We start from the raw sequence: 20,437 nt of genomic DNA, 5'->3' as shown, positions 1-20,437 counted from the left end.
ACGCTGACCTGTTTCTCCCTCCCTTCAATGTTCCAGCCCCAAAGGGGAAGGTCCAATATGGTGGGCAGAAGACAGTAGTAATAAAAGACCCCAGGACACTAGCAGATAGATGTACCGTGGGCCACTTGCACAGCACCACTGTTCTGTGCTACATCCTCATTAACAATTGAATGGAATTTACTTCTGAGCCTTCTTGTCACATTTTACTCCTCTTACTTTTTTGCTAGAGTCTGTAAACAAGTCTGGATGGCGCCTGGCATTTTGCGGAGGGAGTGGTTTGTGAAGTAACGCCAGCGAGCCATTAAGTGTGGAGATTCCTTATTGGTTGACTGCTGTATCTAGTTTATGTGAATTAAGATAAGCTGTGTGGAATGTATATATACCCCTCCTGTCCTACAATAAACGGCTCCCACTCCTGCTGTATCAATGTACACAAGTTGCTCGTCACCCCTCCCCCCCCCCGTTATTTTGCTGCAGCTGGACTACGGCACTTTTTAAAGCAGGTAGGCCCAGGATTACACCTGTCCCCCTCTCAAGGTGACACAGAAGAGCAAATATAAGAAATGGATGAAGAAATAAATCCCTGAAATTCTTGCAGCATTTCTGTTGAAGACTTACCGGGTCAATGTCCCTTACACAGACACACGTGGCTCTTTCTCTTTGAGTTGAGAGCCAAACCCTTAAGTTCAAACTGGTTCACTTCTATTCATGAAATAAGGGAATCCGGTACACTGCTGTATTTAATTTTTGTCTCTATTTCCTTTAGTCACTAGACATTTCAAAGCTGAGTTAGGCTGAGAGACGCAGCATTTCTAACGTATGATGACATCTTCCTTCCTACACATTTTAATTTTTTTTAACCTTATTTTTAGGGTGCTGGTGATGGGACCAGAGCCTCAAGCATGCAGAAGCTTGCTATTACTGAACCCCATTCCTAGCCCTCTCTAGTCCTCTCTTGATGGTCCTGTCGTATGTGACTTCTAGTCTAGATAACTTCCAATCTTTGTTTTTAAGTAAGGATTTACCCACAGGAAGTAAATCTATAGAAGAAATAGAAACAAAATCGGAAACCATAGTCAACATTTACTCTACCTCCCTGTATATACCCTTAGCCCAAGAAAGACCCCCAGGGCCCAGGAAGAAGATGATGCAGCAGACCCTTGGGAGCATGTGCTGGTTCAGGGGAGAGACGGAAGGAAGCTCTGGAAGGGTGGAGGTTCAGGACCTGTGACTGCACTGCGAAGGGGTGGCTCTGGGCCCTGCCTGGGTGGACTCCTGAATCCCTGGTGATGGAATCATAGAAAGGCCATCTGAAGATTTTATAAACTACATTGTATTTTTTTTAATTTATTTTAATTAGTTATACATGACTGTAGAATGCACTTATATACATAGGTAGGATATAATTTCTCATTTTTCTGATTATACATATTGTAGAATCACATTGGTCATACAGTCACTACATACATAAAGTAATAATGTCTGTTTCGTTCTACTATCTTTCTTATCCCCACATCCCCTGCCTTCCCCTCCTTTCACTTTCCTCTATCTAATATAAAGTAATGCTATTCTTTTTTTTGCATTACAATTCTTAATACTCATAAATACCACACTCTTTGTATTTCTGTTTGTATATAAAGTATGTTGGCACCCAATTCAAGACTTCATACATTGTATTTTTAAACTGCACTCCAACCAGCGAGTGGATCATCACAGAGACATTAAGACTAGGACACTTACTGAGGCAACCTGAACAGAATCATTTTTAAACTTTAAGGAAAAAAACTTATAAATCACTAAAGACCTTAAAATACATCATGTATCAGGTTTTGTTCCCATTTTTGTTTTAATAGGAGCCTTTTTCAAAAGCCATGTAAATTGCTGAGCCGAAATAAATAATAACTAGCTTTTCAAAGTGTTATGGTGATTATGAATTTTGTGTGTGTGTGTGTGTGTGTGTGTGTAGCTCCTTAGTTTGAGGTCCATAAAATGTTGGTGATGCTTCCTATTGTTTTACCAGCTTGTTAAAGCCAAGGCAAAAACTCCATACCTTTGTTTCCTTTTCCTCCCAGAATCAGAATTGATCTTGAATTAAGAGAAGAACCACTCCAAACTCCAGCTACTCAGGTTGTGGCTTACCAAAAATCATCATTAATAAAAAGTAACAACCACTTATATAGCTCTTTCCCTGTGCCTTCTGTCTGAAATCTCCCAACAATCCTTTAAACTGAGCTTCCTATGTTATTGATTAGGAAATCAAAGCACAGAGAAGTCAAGAAATGTGTCCAAGGCCATACAGAGAGTTTTTTGTTTTTGTTTTTGTTTTTCACTTTTGAACACTTTTCTTCTAGATGCTTTTCTGCTCATCTCTCTGCACTCCTGCTCTGCATTAGTGCTGAACTCAGAGAAGGATCTACCATTGGCTATTTCCATTTCAGTGTGGTTTTTTAGTCAGTGTTATCATCTGATTCCATAAGTTGTGCATTGCTGTTTTAATTATGGAAACAGAGAATCTTGACCTTGAGGCTGGAATAAACCTCAGCCCTACCCTGTTACTAGGGCATCCTTTTAAGAATGGTGGCTTGAAGTCCAGAAAGATGATAGTGACTTGCCCAGGATAAATATTCCAAAGAGTTCTCATATTTTAAAAATCATAAATTTTCTAAAATGTAACATTTTTAAAGAATTTTAATTTCGACAATATTTTCTTTCCATTAACACTCAAAAGCCCCAAGGGGGCCAGATCCAGTGATCAATTTCTCATAACTTGCCAAAAAAGAAGGACAAGGACTTGAAATTTGACCCTTCTGGAAGAATTATTGGGGAATTTCAAGGCAGGATAAACAGGTGGAAGGAAGAATTCAAATCAGAAGTCCCTGCCTGTCCGACTGTGGGGTCTCCCAGACATCTGGCAACCTTATGCTTACTGGGCCACGGAACAGCTCTTGAACTTCCTAGGCTGTCAAGTAATCTCATCTCCAGAGAACAGAGTTGGCGCTGGTGAGGCACCTCTGATAACCTCCTCATACCTCTCAGAAAGATGTGCTCAGCCCAGGCACCAACTAAGCCTGTCATTCCCACCTTGAGCAGGTCATTGAGCAGATACCAAGGACCTGAGCATTGTCCCTGGCAGGCCATGGGGGCTTGTCCCTTTCTCTGTAGCTGGTCTTCTCAAATCCTTGTTGGTATCTGATAACAGACCCACACCTTGGCTTTCCACCACAGGTATGATGACAGTCTTTCCCTGGGAAAGATCACATGGGTGTGAATAAGACAAGCTTGAGCCATGTTATGGCTGAAACTGAAACTTTTACTCCTCTGGGTTGTTCTTGTTGGGTCTTTGGTCAGAGAGACCTCAAGCTGACTCAAGCAAGCCATCTCGCTGTGAGCCTCCAGGCTGACCCCACACCATGTTAGCCCACGTGGTCCCAGTGTGCTGAGCCCAGGTGAAGACACACCTTGGTACCATGCTTCACTATTGCTGGAAACAAACCAAGGAGCCCCCTCAATAAACCTTCCTTATAGAGACAGACGTTTTTTACCCAGTTAACATTAATGAGGGATAAATGTTGTCCTTTGTAGAATGTGAAAGCGCCCGTGTTGGCCATAACTTGGTGTGTGTGGGACCAACAGAGTCAGATACCCCAAAGCCAATGTGAAACACTAGTGTGAAATATTCCACGAGTATTGAAATAGTTTATTAAATTATCACTAACTGACTTCATTCTTTTACATCCTCAGATAGAAGTTATGTTTTAAAGACTTTGTCAGAGAGGAAAAAAAAAAAAACATGATTTTGAAACAAGTTAGAAAGCCAACAACTCTATTATCGTGTTTTCTTTTAATAATAAGTAATAATAATTTCTTCTTATTATTATTTTTTTGCATTACAATTCTTAATACACCTTTAAACTACAATTTGTCTAGTGTGGTTTGTGTGCAGATTTCCTCCAAAAAATTCTTCTAGCCACTCTGTCTGTTCCCCCCTCAGCACAAGCTGAGGGCAGTGCCCTGCTTACCTGCCATCAACCTGCACTTCCAACACCAAGATGGCGGCACAAGGTGGGAGTTCAGTGGCTTCAGGTCAGTGGCAGCTCCCAGTTGGCCTCTCTTGCACAACCTTCCCCCACTGTTTCAGTCCTTGTAGGCTACCTTCCAGATTGCAGCACTTAATCAGGCTGGTCTGGCTTCTTAGCACAACCTGGGGCTCCCAGGGCTCTAAGGCCAGGATCACTGACATGGCCCTGTCACCAGAAGTGTCAGGCCCAATTCCCCCAACTTTGCCCAGCACACAGCCAAGGAGTGTTGCAAACACCTCCACTTGAGACTCTATCCTTCCCATTTCAAATGCAAAAGTCTCAGACCCTGGAATGAAAAAACAGAGCTGTGGGAATTATAGTAAGAATGTACCTACCCTTTGCTCCGGCATCATCCCAGGAGCCCCAAAGTCTTAATCAGACTAAAAATGCTTATGTAAATTTGCAAGGGGTTTAGACAAATCAGACCAAGTGATTGGTGATTTATGTAAGTTTAAGAATTCATGCATTCCATTCCAAACATTTTTCAAGAAAAATGCATCTACATAAATATACATATATGAATATGTTTATATGTAACGTATAAATATACAGCGTACAATCTATATAGTCAGCCCTCTGTATGTGTGAGTTCCATATCCTTGAATTCAACAAGCCACAGATGGAAAATATTCCCCCCAAAAATTGCATCTGCACTTAATATGTACAGAAATTTTTCTTGTCATTATTCTCTAAACAACACAGCATAACAGCTATTTCATAGCATTTACATTATACTAAGTTATTAGATATTATTTAAAGTATTTGGGAAATGAGAGAGAAGATAGAGCTCAGTGGTAGAGCTTTTGCCTAGCATGCACAAGGCTCTGGGCTTGATTCCCAGCAACCCAAATTATTATTATTAAATAAAAAATAAAGTACATGGAAAGATATACAACTATTTTATATATCAACATGCATATACATATTCATATATTTACATTTATGTGTGTATACTGGGACTGAAACACAGCAAATTATGTCCAACACATGTATGATTATATAAAAATGAACCCCACTATTATGAATAATTCTAACGCAGTAATAAAAACATTTTTAAAAGTATATCATTATATATTAAGCATGTATTATATATTAAGTTTTTATATATTATAAATATGTTTATATATTAAATTTTATATATGTTATTATAAATATTTAATATATGCTATTTATATTATATATAATTCAATTGAGCCCTTTTATATACTAAATATTTATGAATCGGGTATCATAAATATTTTACATGTTATTTATATTGTGTGTGTGTGCATGTGTGTAAACTCAACTGAACCCTTGATGCCGAGGTACAGGTGTAAGTTGACCTCAATTAATTAAAGTGCAGAAGAGAAACAGGAGCTCCCGTGACCTGTAAAACTCAACACAACTGCACCTGGTCTTCAGTCACCTAGAGGGCAGTGCAGGCACTGCTTAGTGGCAGCACACAGAAAAACAAGCCTCCTCTGTGAGAACTCCCCCATTCCCTGCTGTTGAGAGCCACAGCCAAAGGGGCCCCAGCAAACTTTCAGACTGCCAGCTGATGAGCTCAAGGGGCCCCAGCAAACTTTCAGACTGCCAGCTGATGATTGGCTCCCAGTGGCCCCAGCAACATCTAGCTGATTGGCTCCTCTGCGGTCAAGCTCATTGGGCTGTTTCCCTGCCCTTTCAGGCCACGGAGCTGCTCATTGGGGGACTTTTTGGCTCTGCCCATGCGACCCAGCCAATCGGCCTCAAGAGGAAGAGGATTGTGGGAGGTGTGGAGGCTGGTGGTTGGGGAGTGTGGCTTGGGGGAAGCCGGCAGTGGCAGTTGGGCTCTGAGGGATTTTTCCTGAGGAGCTGTTTTGTTTGGTGTGTGTGGTTCTAAAATAAAGTTAGTTTCTTTTGACAAGTGGCTCCTGAATTGTGCCCAGCCAGACTGCAGCACCCTGCAGAAAGAGAAGGTTAAAGGAATGCCATGCAGATCCCACTGGCCAAGCTCGTGGTTCCATATGTCAGTGACAAGCAGGTGAACAAGTAATCACAAGAGAAAGGCACATCACCTCATCAGTGCTGTCCACTACACACAGAATGAAGTATGCACCCGGCACCCAGCACCCCGCCGAAAGGAGTTTCCGTCTGGCTTTTCCACATCTCCTCTTGGAAAGCCACTGCTCCAAGAACAAATGCAACTTTACCCACATTGGTAGGAACACATGCCTAACTGTGGATTCCCTGGACCCATGTGGGAGCCCCCTTCCCAGGCAGTGCCTGTGTCCCACCTCTTCCCAGGGAGCAGTCCTGCCCCTGGTACAGCATTTTCTGCCAGTCTTGCCCTTCAAGCCCTTGCAGGCCTGGTCCTGTGTTCTCTTCTGCCCTCCCTGCCTATTCTTACCCAAGAGAAACTCTCGCCAGCTTCCGTTGCTGGGGGTCTGCACCATATCACCAGCTCACCCCACTCTACTGAACTTCCCCTCCCAGCTCGGCTCTCTGTGTGCTTATCTGTCCCCTGAGCATTGCTCTTGGGGTTTCTCTGGAGTTCTTCCTCACTCTGTCTCCCATACTCTTCAGGGGCTCAGGGTCACCTGGGGGCCTAAACTGAGCTCCTTAAAATGCTGCCATCCACACTATTCTGCTTTCCTCCATCGCCAGTCCCCACTGTTGCCAGAAATGCACACACACACTCATCTTTAGGAGTCACTGACACATTGAACCCTCAAACTCATCACTTGGAGTCACCTCTTCAAAACTCCCGCTTCTCCCACTCAGAATCACTCCCTCGAAGTGCCGTCACCTCTGGGAGGAGCACTTTTAAACCTCATTTTAGTTATTAACTTTGCTTTGATTCAAAATTTTAGTCTGCAGCTATATAAAGAATTGCTGGAAAATTCTAAGTTCAGAATTTCCATTTACCTGGGAAAGTGTGGACTATGACAAGTTTGAATATACTGAAAATCAGAGAATGGATGGAGAGAGGGATCCCATGGGAACTTTCTGGAGAAGGTGGCATCTCTTTACTTTGAGCTACAGTTGCAAGGAGCGGGGTAAGCCCATGAGGGACATTGCACTGCTCCAAACTCAACAGAAGCCACCGTCCCACACATCCCACACCAATGTCATCAGTCTTTCCAGAGAGTCTTTGCTGCAAAACTTTGCACAATGCAGTCATAAGACGCACGGGGCTCCGTGAATTTAAACTGATTGCAATTAAATATAGTAATCATAATAAAATATCATTATCATTGCAGTCATAATTTGCCATATGTCAAGTACTCATGGCCAAATGTTTCATGTTAATCTGTTACTGTTATGAAATACCTGAGGTAAGCAACTTATAAGGAGGAAAGATTTATTTGGGCTCATGATTACTGGGAATTTAGTCTATGGTTGCTTGGCCCCGTTGTCTTTGGGCCTGTCATGAGGTGGTATTATGGTGGGGAATATGTACGGCAAAGCTGTTCATCTCATGGTGGAAAACAAAGAAAGAGAGAAACAGTAAAGGGATAGGATCCCAATATCCCCAATGACCTAACATTCCTTCACCAGACGCCACCTCTCCATCTCCTAAGGGTTCCACCACTTCCCTACAGCACCACAGGATGGCAACTAAACCTTCAACACATGTGCCTTTGGGGCTCATTTAGGATCCAAATTATGTGTAGTTAGTGGCTATCATGTTGGACCGTGCATATTATAGACACTTTCATCATCACAAAAATTCTCTTAGTGTTCATGTAGAAGGTATGTTCCATGGAATGAGATAATGTGAAACAGCCATCTCATATCTCCCAGAACTTCTTCCATGAGTAGTAAAATGCTCAGAGCAGTACCCTGGCTTCATTCCAACATGACCGACACTGGTCAGATGAAATATCCTGTCATATGTGTGGTATGATGTGTAATATATGTTGGGGCATTTTCCCCAGATCTTAGCACAGAGCTCCCCAAACTCTTGAAATTCCATGAATGTGAGGGATGAGAGGAGCATGTTGCTGTCCATAACAAGCCCCTTTCAACCATCCCTGAGTTATGATACTGACTCTCAGTGAGCCCCTAAGTAGCTTTTAGTTGGCTGCTGATTGCCAGGGGAACCAACCATGTGATTAGAGAATTGGAACTTTCAACCCACACTCTGGGGGAAAACTTAGTTCATTCACCAAGGGCCAAGGATTCAATCATGTCTATATAATGGAATTCTTATAAAAATCCTAAGCAATGAGTCGTTTAATACATCAAGGTGATAGGAGGTTGGTATCCCCAAAAAGGGCATAGGAGTTTCATTCGCCCCTCCTTTATACTTTTCCTGTGCTTCTTTTCACTCGATTATTTCCAAATTGTATCCTTTATAGTGAACTTGTCGTGGTAAGTAAAAATTTCCTGCAGCATATTATCAAACCTGATGAGTACATCATTGGAATTCCCAATTTGTAGCCAAACTGGACAAAATCATGGGTAACCTGGTGCTCTTCTACCTGAGACTGGTGCCTGAAATGACGGACGGCTCCTACTCGGTGGGGTCTGGGCTAATGTGGAATGGTTAGTGTCATATTTGGCTTGAATCATTGAATACCCGGTTGATCACAGAGTATCAGAATCAATTGATGGGGGGAAAATAAACTCACTCAATTGAAAAGGTAGAAAACATTCTGCAATTTTCTCTTACAACAAAAATGCCAGGGTGGTGTTGGGGCCCTATTGTGCCTTGGAAGAAGGCTACCTTTGGTGGTGGGGGAGGTGTTTCTATTTATACACTGTCTGCTGAGCACTTTGCAGTGCTTCACCATGAAAGGTCCTGTATAAGTGCAAGGTGTTACTGCAAGGTGTTAACAGTTCCAAATGAACCTTTTCATTTAACTGTGTCAACTTCTGGATTAGCCAGTCTTAACTCAATAGATGGTGGAGTGGGTAGAACTAATGAGGCTTTGTTTGGAATATTTATATGTCTGACCTGAGAATTATGAAAGATTTTTTCAATTTGAGCCAGGGGGAAATATTAAACATTTTTTGCCAAAAACACATAGGTCATAGAACCCCATTCCTCATTTTCTTTATAGGGAGAATTAAACCCAGAAATAATCATGGCAATAATACGAAATATTTCTCCAGCATCTTTCTTTTCAAAACCCTTGAAAGAAAATGTGCACGTGAATTAGTTTATTTATACCTACAACCTCCCTGGATTTATTTGTTCTCAACAGTCGGTGCGGGTAATGGGAAAAGGAGACTTTGTGAGGTATTGGGCTCGTGTATCTTCTGTCCTAATCTCTGTGGTGGAAGAGCACTTTTGCTCTGCTCCCAGAATCCGCAGAACTCCTAGGTTTCACTTATGCAGTTACTTCTTCTGGTTGCTCATTTCTTTAATAGAAGCGTGAAGACACTCCCCGAGCCCTTCCAGACACTGCTTCACAGAAACAACTGATCGGATCTCCTCCTAATGAGAGGTGAAAGATTGTGTCCACTCTGCACATGTACAAGCTTTTCTGTGCATACTTCCCTAAACAATATCGTATAATAACTACTTACACGGCATTGATGTTGCATGAGGTATTGCAAGTAACCTAGAAGGGGATTGGAAGTATGCAGAACACACTATAGGTTATAGGTAAATACTATGTCGTTTTATATCAGGGACCAGCGCAGCTGTGGATTTGTATACATTCATGGGGTGTCCTGGAGACAACCCTCCTCCCATACCAAGGGATGACTGTATGAAGAGAAAGAGAGGGAGAGATTTACTGGCTTATGTGATCGTGAAAACGGGCAAGTCCAAAATCTGTACAGTTGATGTTCCAGCTTGAGTCCAAAGTCTGGAAACTACCATGGAAACTAGGGAGAGGTGAAGTCCCAATTTCCCTGGAGGAAGGTCTCGAGGCAGGAGAATTCTCTCAGTGTGGTAGGCCAGCCTTTCATTCTATTCGGACCCTAAACTCAGTGGGTGGGGCTCACACACACACACACACACATTGGGAGAGCAATCTGCTTTACTCAGTCTACTGACTCAAATGTTCACCCTCAAAGACACAACTGAACTAAATATCTGGGCAGCCCCTGGTCCAGTCAAGTTGACACATATAACGAGCATATATGTAGTACATATAACACAGAAGGCCTGCTGAGAGAAGAAGAGGGTACAGTTGACATGCATCTCTCTCTTCTTTGGTGGAATCCATTTTTCTCAGTCCTTGCATCCGCTCAGGTCAGTGAAGCTCGGCAGCAAATTTCCATTTGGCCCTGAATCTTTACTTGAATGGGCTGGGGATGACTGCATGCCAAGACGGGGCCTACTGTTAGGACCATCTGAGGACCAGTCCCTGCTGGCCCGATGGACAAGACAGGACCACTGCCTCCTCATGTCTGTGCTGCTCAGAATCCAGTCTCTTCTGCAGCCATCCCCATCTGGAATGCACTCACCACTGGGACTCAACTACAGCTGGCTTCTCAGGGGAGGCATCCACCCATTTGTCCCATGGGAAGGGACCTTTGACCATCTATCCTCTGTCTACTCAGAATCTACATGGGAGTGGGGCCTCCGGATTATCTATGTCGACCTCCTGGTTTTACAGAAGTCACTGTGTATGTGGGGTGTGTGTGTGTGTGTGTGTGTGTGTGTGTGAGATCTGGCCCTCCTTGGTCTTCCCGTCCTCTGCATTCAAACACAGCCATGTTCAATTGCACATAAACTGGGGATTCTATTCCTTTTGCTCCATCCCTCTGTGGCATTGCCTTCTCTGCTGATGGCAGTAGAAGCAGGTGCCACCCTGTGCTGTGCATTAGTAGCTTAGGAACATCAGTGATCTTCCCCACACATGCCCAAACGCTCCTTGCTGAGATCCTGCAAGCACCATTGTTCTAAACGTTCACCTTAAAAGTTCTGTCACCCCTCTCCTGCCTTTGCAGAAGCAAATCCCAGGCTGTGGTTAAGCCACATATCAGGGCCACAGAAGAAGCCTATGTAAGAGGAAGACACAAACCCAGGTTGGCTGATATCCAAAGCTGTGGGGCCCAGCCAAGAGGCCTCAGTCCCACAGCACAGGCCTCAGGGAGTGCCCCATCTGAGAAGGAGAATCCGCAGCTGCAGCTCCAGCTGAAGGGCAGCGCCTGGCCTCCCAGCAGCAAATCCCTGTAAAGTTCCCAGTGAGGCTGAGAGTCCACCACAGCTTTTCCCATCCAAAAGAGTCGAGGCCAGACGGGGACCGGTGCCGGGACTTCCTGGCTCCAGGGCCCGGACGCCTGCTCGCCTCAGCCCTCACTGCAGGCTCGCCCCTCTGAGCTCCCTGTTCCCAGTTAGAACGACCCAGGCCGGTGGATGTGGACTGTCTGGGCCAGGCCATGTAGTAGGTGTGAAAGTTCTGGAAAATTCACAGAAAAATCAGTTCTTATATAAAATTTCCAGTGTGCCTTTGTGAGCCCCAACAGGAAGATCTGGTGCACTCCAAATTACTCCAGCTCCGCCCACTCTAAAGGGCAGCAGGAGGATTCCTTGACGCTACAGAGTGCCCACCACGTATGACCTGGGCATGACCCACTTCTTACTGAAATTCAACCTCAGATGTTCATGACATCAAGGAAGATAAGTGGTAAACCAAATATATCCTAGTTCAAAATCAGACAATGCCAAATCTTCCCCCTTGAACTTTGGGGTATCCTGTGTGTGGGTGTGATTTTTTTTTAAAAGGTTAGAGAGCCCAGTGTTCAATTCATTGTCATCCCAAGGAGGTACAGATTTAGGATAGAGTGAAAGACAATTGGGAGAATATGCCTGGAGGAGAAGGTTTAAAAGGACATATATTTAAACAAAAGAGCTCTCAGAAGTACCTTCCCCCAAGGGTCCCGCATAAGCTCAAGTTTGCCTGATTCCACTAAAGAACTATGGCCCAGGGCTGGGGATGTGGCTCAAGCGGTAGCGCCCTCGCCTGGCATGCGGGCGGCCCGGGTTCGATCCTCAGCACCACATACAAACACAAAGATGTTGTGTCCGCCGAAAAAACTAAAAAAAAAAATAAATAAATATTAAAATTAAAAAAAAAAAAAAGAAAAGAACTATGGCCCGGACTGCAGCTATCATTTCAAGAAGATAGACTTTGGGCCTGAAATAGATGGTTATTTTTAACCCTATGACAGGGTTCATACCTATTTTCTCCAGGAGAGGTATGAAATAGATATGATCCACCTGAATAGAAAGTTGATCACTCCGTGCAAAACTGCCCTCAAATAAAGATATCAGAAAACATCAAATAGCAGGAAATGAACAGCAGCCCTGAGCCTGAAGACAAACTTATTCCACCAGTAAGAGCAGCCCTGCCCAGGGCCATCCCTGCCCCTCCTCTCACATCCAGGATGGGTTGAGACTCCAGATCCACAAAAGGAAAGAGCTTTCATGTGCCCTCTTGGTCCATGGTGTAAAGAGTCCCAACTTGGTGATTTCAACTCACCAATGGTTTAGCTACCAGGTGGCAGAGTTCCTGAATATTTAACAACCTGCCCTCCCTCTTGAGCCAGTTTCAGATGACCAGTAATGGACTCTGTGTACACCCCAGTGAATTTCAACATCAGGTATGTCCACAAGACTGGGATAATAATTAGAATAATATATATTCCTTGTTTGTACAAGTATGTCAAAATAGACTCTACTATCACGTATAACTAAAAAAAAATTTAAAATTTCTTAACATAAAAATAAAACTGCACTGAGATTTCACCTCACTCCAGTCAGAATGGCAGATATCAAGAACACAAGCAGCAATAAATGTTGGCGAGGATGTGGGGAAAAAAAGTACACATGCATTGTTGGTGGGACTGCAGATTACAGCAACTACTCTGGTAAGCAGTACGGATGTTCCTTAAGAAACTTAAGAATGGTACCATCATTTCATCCAGTTATATCACTCTTCAGTATATATCCAAAGGAATTAAAATCAGCATACTACAGTGATGCAGCCACATCAATGTTTAGAGCAGCACAATTCACAATAGCTAAGCTATGGAACCAACCTAGGTGCCCTTCCACAGATGAATGGATAAAGAAAAGGTGTTATATACACACAATGGAATATTACTCGGCCATAAAGAAGAATGACTTAATGACATTCACTGATAAATGAACAAAACTGGAGACTGTTACGCTAAGTGAAATAAGCCAATCCCAGAAAACCAAAGGTTGAATGTTCTCTCTGATATGTAGATGCTAACACACAACAAGGGGACAGGGGGAGAAGAATAAAAGTTCAGTGGGTCAGACAAAGAGAAATGAAGGGATGGTGGGGTTAGACATAGGAAAGATAATGGAATGAATCTGATATAATTTTCCTATATACATATATGAAAACACCACAATGTGGACTGGGGATGTGGCTCAAGCGGTAGTGCGCTTGCCTGGCATGCGTGGGGCGCTGGGTTGGATCCTCAGCACCACATAAAAATAAAAAAAAATAAGATGTTGTGTCCACTGAAGACTAAAAAATAAATATTTTAAAAAAAAAAGAAAACACCACAATGAAACTCCACAGCGTGTACATCCATAAGATGGGGATCCTAATTAGAATATGATATATTTCATGTTTTTTAAAAAATATATCAAAATAGATTCTACTGTCATGTATAACTAAAAAGAACAAACAAAAATTTAAAAAAATATACACTTGGAAACTGACCGCTTCTCTCCCTGTTGTCTTCCAGGTTTAACTATCATGGTTTCTCACCTGGATCACTACAACTGCCTCCTCATCCATATCTGTTCCACGCTGACCCCCTTTAAAAACCTTTCCAAACAAAAGTCAAAAGCCCAACTTTCCTGCCCTCAAACCTCTCTTCCCAGGTGACAGCCAGAGTGTTTCCAGTGACTCCAGGCTCACTGAGTGTGCCCCCAGCACTCTTGATCCATCTCAGCTCTCTTCCTGGCCAATTCTACAGCCACACAGACGCCTCACTGTTCTGGAAAAACACCAGCAGACTCCTGCCTCGGGACCTATGGTCTGGATGCTGTCCCCTGCCATCTCTGTTACTGCTCCCTCACATTCCCCCACACCTCCTTTTCTCATCAGGACTCCCTGACCACCCTGCACTCCCTCTCCCCATTTCCTCCTTTATTCTCTCCTTGGCACTTCTCATCTAATCCACAGACTACATCATTTACTTCTTTCTGCGTCTCTTTCGACCAGAAGTTATGCTTCAGACATCTTGTGATGTTTGTCTGTTTTGTTCACTGATGTGTCTCCAGCATCAGGCCCCAGTTTTACTGAATGAATCCCAGGTTTAGTTTGAGAATCTGGTACAACAGAATTTGTTTTACCTGCCTTTTCCTCTGTGGAATTGCTCCCCATTGTATGGACTATATAAGGCACTTTGCCCAGGGCCATGATACACACCCCCAGTATCCCCGAATCTGTCTTTGTGCATGGTGTGTCTGTGTGTGTGTGTGTGTGTCTCTCCACTTCACCTCACTTAGAACCATATTAGCCACAGCCCAAATACTAGGTGTAAGTAAACCCTTGATTCCTGTCATCCAGCTAATTCCTTCAAGTTGAAACAGCAAAAACGGAATCTGTCCAAATGTCCCCAAAACATAAAGAATTCTTATTCACCCAGGAACCCCCGCTAATCAGGCAGAAGAAAATGACCACCTTCCCCCATAGCAAAGATGCTCACTCCCGAGGGAGATGGCCACACTGTTCTCTGTAGGATGCTGACAGGCTTTTCCTCATCATCCGGAGTTCAAAACTAGAAAATCAACCACTCTCGGATCCCAACCACAGGAAGAATTTCCCCCAGTAACAAATGCTCCTGAGCTTCTCTGTACAAATAAGAATATGGAACCTGCTACTGCTTATCCTTTTTCTTGTCCATATACTCAAGGGCTCTTAGCCCTCTCACTGTGGTTGGGGTATAATAGATGGACGAATTTAGATTTTTTTTTTGTCCCTCCTACACAAACAATTATCACTTCCAATATGAAACTGCAGATGGGTTTGATTATACAGCCATAGCAGTGAATATTAAAAATGAAACACTACCAAAAAGAAAAAAAAAAAAAAGAGGAATTGAATCAAGAAACGTAGAATCATTATCTGAAAAATAAATTTAAAGTCCTGGGCAATTGCAATCATATGACCATCTAGGCAAGCACGTGTCCCTCTTCCCTGAGGTGCCATCTCTGTCCCCAGAGAAACATGTGGAAACATGGGTCCTTCCACTAGTGACTTGGAGATGTTCCTGTGGGCCACGTGTCTCCCGCAGTTGTGCAGCATTAGTTATGGATTCTGAGGCTTCCCTGGGGGACCTGGCTGGTTCCCTCATCCGCAGCCTGCACGGAGCCAGCCCCTCCTCGGTGGCCACCGCACAGGCTCTCCCTGACCTGGGGAAACGGCACAGTTCCTGTGCCTGTCACGGGGGCTCTCTCCCTCACTCCACTTTCTTGCCTGCAAAGTGGAAACAGGCAGGCAGGAATCCGTGGGTGTGGTGGCTGACCCAGAGCCCCCGCGCAAAGAGCACGTGCGGGAAGGTGGCGCAGGACCCAGCCACAGGCACGGGCTGGGCGCTGTTCTTTGCCCTTCCCATCCGGCGCCCAGCACCAGAAGGTGGCACCACAAGGTGAGTGCCCTTCGGCTGCTCGGATCAGCTGGATTTCTCCACGGGGGTCAAGGATCGGTCTAGGACAAGGCTCGCTGTAGGACTCTCCACGTTGAAATTTGCCTCGCTAGCTAGCTCCCGGGCTCCCAGCAGGATCAGCAGGTCGAGAAACAGGCTGGAGGCGGTGACATCTAGTGGCTCTAGGTGGTATCTAACCATAGACACGCAAGGTGGATGGATTGGGAGGAGGGGGCGGGTTCCAAACCCATGCCACAGGAGCCTTGACAGACGAAGAATTTCCTAAGACTCTTCAGAAGAGGCTGCGATGGCCCCCTCTTTACACCTTGCTTTGTCTTTCGTACTGACAAACCTGGTTTGGCATTTCCCTCCAATAGCTTGCCTGCCAAAATAAGCTTCGCCGGAGGCAGAGAACCTTCCGCTGAAACAGGTGGGTGTGGGCTCCAGGAGCAGGTCCCAGGGGTGAGAGTCAGCGCACAGGCACGGGCAAGTCAGATACAACCACACAGGAAGGAATCTGCCGCTAATAAAGCACGTATAGGGGATGATGAGCCATCCGTCATCGGGTGAGGGGAGGGGGTGCTTCATTTTTCTCGGATGACAAGTATTGCATTTTGTAATGTGGGGGGACTCCTCCCTATACTGGCCAGCATTTCCAAGTGCAATTGAAGTTGCCAGGAATCTGGCGGGAGATAAGGAGGGAGGGTGTACCTTGAGCTTTGACAAAGTCACAATATTGAATAAAAATGCAGAAATAGAATTTTTGGAACTTCTAAGTGCAAAACTTCACACAGTCTACATTTCCAAAGAGATTTATAACTTGTGTGTGCCAGAAAGTTTAGATACATTTTTCCCAATTAGCACATGGAGGATTCTTGATATTTCTCCATATGGATGAGAATATTCGCCACAGAGTTTATAATTCCAACGTACGAGAGTAGAGAAATGTAGAAAACCCATTTTTTTTAACTACTAGCTCATAATGTGGCTTATGCCTATTTGGCATATTGAAATCAGAGGGAAAATTATGCAGAGAGCTATGAAATGCCTACATCTGTACTCAACAAAGTAATATCACAGGGAAGGCTTGAATTTGCATCTATGAACTGACCTATTTGTGCTTGATCTTGGTATTGATGGTCATCCTCTTATAGGAGAGAGAGATTTACTGTGGAAAATTCAAATGGGAGAATGGTGCTTTCCCATTCTACCCAACAATTGGCAGCATCCCGCCACCTGCTACCAGGAATTATTTTTAAGTCATTTGTAAAGCTTACTACTGGTCTGTGAGTGTTAGTTACAAGTGCACCTGCAATGAGCACATCAAACTAATCATAATAAAATGGTAAGAACCTGTTTTTATTTCCTTGTGACAAAACTTAAAGAAAACTTGCTTAACTAAAGAGAAGACCAACAAAGTGTTTCCCTTTAGATCTACCCTTCCAGGTTATCAATAAGTGAGTAGAGAGACAAAGTTTAGCCTTCTCATGGATCTCAGGTCACTTCCTCCCAGTTACTTAGTGCTGAGAACAACTAGTGGAGAGGTTATGGCCTGAGTGAGTTATGAGGACCAGCATACTGCCACCCAGTCAAGCCTCAGGAGTACCTCGTCCAGGATAATAATCATAGCAGCTAAGCCCAGGGAAGAGAGAGAAGCTTGATTTAAAAAGCACACAGAGCTTTCCTACTAGAACCATTATCACTTTGACCAAAGTAATTAAAATATACCTTTATTTAACAGAGAGGATGTGTTGTAACTGTAAGCTCAGCTAAAATCCGGGGTTAGCAGGTCAGGGGGTTGGCTTAGGACAGGACTAAATGCATGCATGTAGAGGGAGCCACCTAGGGTCACACACAAACCCTCAGCCGGGTACTTCCCAATGCCCGTCCTCTCTAGGTGAGTCTCAGGTCCCTGATCCAGCACACCCTCCTCCCATGGACAGCTGCCAGCATGGATTCTCCCTGTCCTGAGGGGACCTGGACATCATCATTTTGCTAAAAAGAATTGCATTTGTACAGGAGCATAGAGCTCTGCACTGCACTCAGCCCTTGGCCACTGTCAGATCCTTCAGGGCTAAGAAATATCCGTATGTGTATTTCTCCTTGATGTAAAAAATAGCAATAGCCTTTCAGAATACAGGAGACTCAGGACATTCCAAAGGGAGTAGAAAAACTGTCAGATGGAAAGTCCCACAGCTCAGACCCCACAGTTACCTACCAGAGACCCCTGGGATGCAAGGAATTCAGGGTCTCCTAATCCAGAAGACTGAGCCACCCGCCTTCACACACACACACACACACACAGCCCATATTCATACGCAATCACACACATACATACTGTCCTGGAACATCGATGCAGGAATGACTCAAAAGAAAGGTTTGCCTCTCAATGAATCACCAGCATCAATCCCTGCAGTACCCTGGTTTTCCTGGGAGGTCTGGTCCAGGTCTGGTCCTGTGGAGTCAATGAGATCATATCCCAGGGCAGGGTGGAGATCATCTCCCCAGGCTCTGACTCCAGCGGTGATGGCTCCTCTCTGCTCCCATCTACAGGTGGTTTGACTGCGGTTCTACTCTTGCTGTTCTCTCTCTGTCTGAAATGTCCCTTTCTTCCCTCCACCAGGAAAAATCCTGCTCTTGCCAAGACCCTCCACCTGCACCGCACTATTTAGCTCCTCACACCTGATGTTGCTATGTCTCTTGCCCAGAGGTCATGGGATTCCTAAGAGCTGGGTTCTGTGTAGTTCTGCCTCCATTTGGAGGAGCCACCCCAACTCAGTCAACATTCTTCCAAAGGAAAACGTTGGAGACACTGAGCTATTTCAAGGGCCATAGCACAACATCAAAACCCCTCTGAATGGGAAAAGGAAAAGATAAACTTTACTCTATCAGAAATGCCCTAACGTAAGCAGAGGCCTCTGTCAAAGATAAATCATACTTAATTTAACAAAATGTTAGCTCTGCACAAGCCACTGGACTTGGTGCCACGTAGTCCAGATCTGGACACATTGTGGCTGCTCTCCACCCAAATACCAGCAGACAGGGACCTCCCAAGTCACACCCAGAACCCAGCCTGTGGGAGAATGATGTAAGGGCTGCAGGCATTTCATACACACTTCGTCATCCGTGGTCTGGTCATGGATGCGACAGGGATGGAAACAGCTCCAATTCATGTAGCTCATATTTAATCAGGGGAGAAAGATGATAAACAGCATATAGATAAAAATGGAATATGACTTCAGCTAGGTACGTGCTATCTGAACACAGCTAAGGGGACTAGCTGTACCCAGCTAAGGTCAGAGGTAATAGAGACATCTTTTCTGCCACACTAACATTTAGGCAGTGACCTCCTGCGTGTTCTGGGAGAGTGATTTCAAGAGCAAGAGCAATTCCAGGTAGAGTGCACAGCAATAAAACATTTCAAGATGGAATAGACTCAGTAAATTGGAGAGGCAGCAAAAAGGCCCATGTCCTGAAGCAGAGGAGCAAGGAACGAGCCTAGGTAGGATCCTCACCAGCTGCTCCTCTTGCCCATGGCTGTAAAGAAGGTCCTGAAGGGCCAGGCAGGCATGGCCTCCCTGCAGAGTTTTGTATTCTCTCCTGGTGTGGTGGTACACAGGGGTCTCATCATTCTGAGTCTCCAATCCTTATCTGCAAAGTTGAAGGCAAACCATTTCTGCTAGGTTGCTGACTTGTAGTACTACTTAATAACCACACACACACACACAAAAAAAAAAGTGTGTGGAGCATTTTGTCCTTCCTGTCCGTCCAGTCTAAAGTTGCCCTGCTGTAGCTATCATGGTTAGTAAACAAAAGTCAAGCTGCCTTCCCGTTCCACCTGCCCAGCTCTGTGAGGTCTCTGAGGAAGGCTGCTGCATCTCAGCCCTTCTAGGAGGTTTACATGGTACTTTGGGATCCTTCTGGACTTGACGTGTTATGTAAATTTAAGTGCATTATCATTAATCTCAGCATACATTTCTCCTGCTCTTCAGGCGCCAGGTTAGTGTAATGATGCAGCTGCTGCGAGACAGGGAAAGAAACTGTGAATGCAGGGAAAACCACAGCCCCAGGGGGAAAGAAAGACACACACACACACACACACACACACACACACACACACACACATGCCTCCAGCCAATTCCCAAGTTCATAACATTGTGTTTCTCTGGCATCCCCCTGTCAAGACCAACCTTCACTACAGGAGGAAAAATATGAAGACCTCATCAGTACCCAAATACCCGGGAATTTTCCCATGTCTAACATGAAACTTGGGTAATCATGTGATCATTAAGAATAGTCTCTCAACAACTATCTTACTTTCTGGCTCTGGCTTAGGTTGAAATGAACACACACACACACATATGCATATATGTATACAGTATGTGCATCTACATATGTAGATAGACTTATATATAAACCTACAACTGTACAGCTAATTTTATCCCCCATTATATAAAATATCTTTGTGTGTGTGTGTGTGTGTATTGGGCTGGGGATTGAACCTAGGGCCTTGTGCATGCTAGGCAAACACTCTACCAACTGAGCTATATCCTCAGCCTCCCATTATATAAAATATATTAAAATATTTTAATTCCTCAAGTCCTAACATATATCTGAATCATTTTGTATCCTGGTATAACTTTCATCTCCACCCACTTCCACCCCACTTCAACTACCCCATACAGGCACATACACATATGCACACACATACAAGTGTGCACATTCAAACAGATACACACACACACACACACGCACATGTGCACACACATGCAGATATGCACATACACAGATGTGCACACATG

The sequence above is a fragment of the Callospermophilus lateralis genome, chromosome 16, assembly GCF_048772815.1.
Source record: "Callospermophilus lateralis isolate mCalLat2 chromosome 16, mCalLat2.hap1, whole genome shotgun sequence".
Classification (NCBI taxonomy): domain Eukaryota; kingdom Metazoa; phylum Chordata; class Mammalia; order Rodentia; family Sciuridae; genus Callospermophilus; species Callospermophilus lateralis.
The sequence above is the reverse complement of the archived record's forward strand: the minus strand, read 5'-3'. Positions refer to the sequence as shown.